This window comes from Juglans microcarpa x Juglans regia, chromosome 4D (assembly GCF_004785595.1).
Source record: "Juglans microcarpa x Juglans regia isolate MS1-56 chromosome 4D, Jm3101_v1.0, whole genome shotgun sequence".
Taxonomy (NCBI): Eukaryota; Viridiplantae; Streptophyta; class Magnoliopsida; order Fagales; family Juglandaceae; genus Juglans; species Juglans microcarpa x Juglans regia.
The window spans coordinates 9,259,540-9,264,542 of record NC_054600.1 but is presented as its reverse complement, the minus strand read 5'-3'; positions in this window follow the sequence as shown (position 1 = coordinate 9,264,542).

The following is a 5,003-nucleotide window of genomic DNA, read 5'->3' as shown; positions in this document are numbered from 1 at the left end:
CTACTCCAGCTAGTTTAGATCACAAAAATAGCATAGATTTTCCTTCATCTTCTTCTGTTGGACCAATATGAGAGATAGACGTTGGACAATTACCTCAGCATATGATCTTTTACATCTACATTACGCAATATGCATGCATGACTTTTTCTTTAGGTAAGATATTATTGAATCATGTCTTTGATTCTTTGGTGCATACAACAATTTAATCTTGGAGGAATATTATCTAGCCATATATGAAAATGTACAATCGCACGAGAGAAAACCACACCATCTCATCATGTTGCATGTACACGCCATTTTATAGCCACTCTTCTTTCTTTCAATTAGTAAGCATGCATTTTATACTTTGAATGTATTAATTCCTACCACGAGTCTGTTTGGAAATATAACCGTTCTTAGATATTTTTAAACTATTTTATTAATATTCAAAAATTATTTTATTATTACTCACAGATATTCTGATCATGTATTCTTGATACCCAAACAACAGTATACTATCAATTTTGAGTCTTTGAATATCAAAACTGACGAGTAATAGGTAACAATATGTGAAGAATGTACAGTTTTAACTGTGTTAAATATTAGCTGTAATGAGTAATGAGTTAATTTTAAAATAGATTAAGATATAAAATTTAAATTAATTGAAGAGAGAAAAAATAGTTTATAATCAGTAGGAAAGTTGGTCACGTTATGAATTTTGTTACGTATAAGCAAGTTTGCGTACCAATCTGTGTATTAATGTTGTTGCCTTTATATTTTAAATTTAAATTAGCATTATTTTCAATAAAATCTACATTCTGACCAATCATATTGAATGAATGCGCATATTAATGCGCAAAATCGCTTACAATTACGTTATACTGCGCGTTTGGATGCATTGCGTTTACACATACGCTTTCGATTCAGACTCTGATGGTTTTGTTGATTGTTTTTGTCTTGATAAAGAGAATCGAGGTTTGAGAATAATTGGAAAAAAGAAAAAAAAACCTTTTATTTTTTAAATCATAAATTATAAATTTCTCAAATTCAATTTAAAATATTAGATAACTTATTCCCATTTTTTAAGCTTTGTTATAAGATAAAATATTATTAATTATCAGATCTTTAATTTCTTGTATCGATATTATTATATATTTCTCCGAGCCATATCATTAGTAGTGTCATTTCTTTTCATTTTCGTCTTTTAATTTTGTTGGAATGTTAGATTTGAATTTATCAATATATAGCTCATTTTTTTAAGATTCAATTGATCTAGATTCAGGTATTTTTAAAACATTTTTTTTTTCTCTTTTATTAGATAGATAAGGTCCTTCCTCGACGGAATTTTTTTTTTTATTATTATTATTATTGGTGCCAAGTGTCCGTGACAAATTCCCGACTAATCCCAATAATACATAAGCAGACCAATATATATTGTAGCTCATTTGGTCATACACATATAGAGCAAAGACTAGAGCAACATCCAATGCTCCAGCCAAACAGCATCTCAAGAGAAAGCACAGAAAGATATTTGAAAGAGTATTGCTATTAATGGGTCGGTCATGATCTGAAACTTATAATTCAGATGGTTCTCTTAACGTGGCGGCCACTACGTAGTGCAACGTGATTTATTAAAATATATATATACATATATATATATATATATAAATATATTCAAATCAAAAAGGTGTCTAAAAATACGAAAAAAAAATATCGAAAATCACGTCAAGAGGTCTCTAAGCGATAAATTTCAGATAACTAAGTAGTATTATTCTATTTAAAAAATACTACTTCATATTTAAGTGTAACATCTGTCCATTACCTCATGCTATAAACATGCAGGCTCGAATGCGCGCCTCTCTATATTAAACTATATTTTTGTTTGGGAAACAAACAAATGCTTAAAACGATATGGTTTTGTTTTTTTCCAATGCACTCTTTATAAATTTGATATAATTCTTTAGTTTTAGATAAAGACGCATGCAAAAGCCATTCAGATTTAAACACATTAGGGGGCCTGCAGCCAATAGCTAGCGTGAGCCGCCCTCGTGATCCTAACTGAGTATTGATGCATGCATGCATGCTGCCACATGCAAAGTTGAAAAATATTAGAGAATATGAATATTTCCTATAAATTATCTTCTTCCTACGTAAAAGTAGTTGGCTGACCTTGAATCTGAATATCCTTATAAATTCGTTAAATATAAAAAATGGTTTGAAGGTGCAGCGTTTTAGTTGGTTGATTTATGAGTTATTCTCCTCAGCAGCTATACACTACACATGTATTAAGTAGATCAACAACTGTTTTATTTTATTTTTTTCTATTCCACAAGTGTGATGTAGAGCTGTTGAATAAAATTTTAATAGATATATAGAGATGAGATAAAACGAGATGAAACATTTCTTATATCTAAATCGAGTGTAAAAGGTGTCTGGTCAGACTCATCTTTAAAATCTCAAACATCATGGATTCTTTTTTTTTTTTACAAGGTCCGTGGTTTGTTTTTTATATGATGTATTTCTGTCCATAAAATCTCATATCGATTGTGAAAGGTCGAGTCCTTGATCTGAGCTACCTTTGTTTATTTTTCTTTTCTTTCCAGTAACTAATTAATACTGAATTAGTTGACTTAATTAGATCTAACAAAGGTGTCAATCATTTAGTTTTTTTTTTTAGGTCAAGAGTTAGCTTACCCACCATCTAAAATAAATGAAAAAGGGGTTAAAATATTGTTGAACATGCTTGAAATTTCCCATGAGAAGTTGAGACAGTACTCTACACTCTAGCGGGTATACGTATATAGATCACCAAGGACATGAGGTTTGGCTTTATTATAACTTCCTTTATCTTCTTTTTCTGGCCTATATGGAAGATGAGTCAGGAGTGTGTATATATATATATATATATATTTTTTTTTTTTGAGAAATAATATTTGTAATTTTAGGTTGTACTTAAATAGTGGGATGATCTCAGATATTCTGTAAATAGTAATAAAAAATAGGTAAAAAATAATGATAAAATAATAAATAGTAATGGAGTGTTCTGAGTATAAGGGTCCTTTGGATGTTGAACTGTGTTGAGTTGAGTTGAGATGATAAAATATTATTAGAATATTATTTTTTAATATTATTATTATTTTAATATTTGAAAAAGTTGAATTGTCTATTATATTTTGTATTGGGATTTAAAAAAGTTGTAATGATAAGTTGAGGTGAGTTGAGATTCCAAATGTAAGTCTTGCCACTCTTTTAAAATGTCGATAAATCTAGGATTCACATTAAAATAATAATTTTTTAAATGGTGAGTCCCACATTTTTTTCAAATGAAATACGCGAAACTTACATATTCTAAAATTGTATCTAGCATTACTCATATATTTTGTATCTACAGTATTATGCAAAAAGTGGAGCACAACATGAAGAGTCGGTCACCTTATACCACGTTTGGATGGACTACTTTTATAGGCAGACTTTCGATAATGACTATGTAATGTTTGGGACTACAGTGAGAAATATAGCTTATAATTTTAGAACTTCTAACTTAAGTAATAAGTTCTACTATTAAAAGTTATTTACTGTTTGGTAACTATATGCTTAAAACGCTTTCAAACATATTACGTTTATTTAGAAACAAATTTAAAAAGTATTTTTTGATGTAGAAATTACTATTATTTGAATTTTTAAAGATTATAACCATATCTTTAAAAGATTATGATTATATTCTTGAAATTACGATTATTTGAAATTAAAAAAGTCTAGTAACAGTTTTTTTTTTAAATTTAAATTACGTTCCGCATTATTCAGAAAATTACATTTGAGGAAAAACATCAAAATATTTTTTTAGTTTATTTGAGATTAAAAGTACTTTAATATCTAACATCCAAACAACCTAATTTTTTCATTAAAGAGCTTTTAAAACTATTTAAGTATTTTTAAATACTCATACAGCACTTTTTAAGACTTTTTTTTTTGTTTTTTGTTTTTTTTTTCCTGGCTTAAGGAATATTTTTGAAAAAAAGGTCCTTTTGTTTTTACTGTAATAATAGTATAAATTCTAGTTTGAGAGTAAAATATTTAAGGTTTTATTACAAATATGTCTTATTTTTGAAAGCTAGCTACAAGGTCATTATGTATAAATTTTTTTCATATAAATAATATTATTTCATCCACATGAATCATCACTTCAGCATTAAAATCATTTTCTGATATGTTAAAATGTTTGATTTTTCAATTACTAAATAGGTTTTATCTACTAAAAATTAGAAGGAAAAAAAAAAAACCTTATCAAGAGCTCAACATTTCATGAAAATAGAAAAGCCTTCAAACGTTCTCTCTATTTGTTTCTTTAATGCTTCCATGATCCATCAATAAAATTATACATGATGTTAATCTCGATGGTCTTTTTTAGCCCTTTTTCTGTTTTTTTTTTAATTATATTTTCCATGGCTGCTCACTTGTATATTCAAAGGGAAGATATATACCTAACTTCAGGGGCTTTTAGTAGGTAATTGATTAAGAAATGTCAGTTTTTTTCTTACTTTTTTTTGGTAACATTGTATGCAAAGCCATTTAGGATCGGTTTGGACGTTGAGTTGAGATGATAGAGTGAGTTTTTTGAGACCCATCTAAGATAAATTTAAATGTGTTTGAATGTTAAGATGAATTTAAATGTATTTATAGAAAGTTAAAAACGATTGTGGATCTCGCGTGTAAATATATGTTGAGTTAAAAAATATTGTAAGTTTTACGTGTAAAAAGATTTTGAATTAAGATGAGTTTAATGATTTGAGAGTTGAATATTTGGATGTTAGACTCAATTTAAAATTAGACTCAACGAAATTAATCTCAGTTCAATCAAAATTCAAATGAGAACTTAATCTCATTAGGAAGGCCTTGACTATAACTCGAGACTCAGGATGCATGATAGCACGTAATTGCTATTTGTTCTAAAAACTTAAATAGATATATAATAAAAAAAAAGTAAATATAATCATTCGTTTTTTTCTTTTCTTTTTCTTTATATT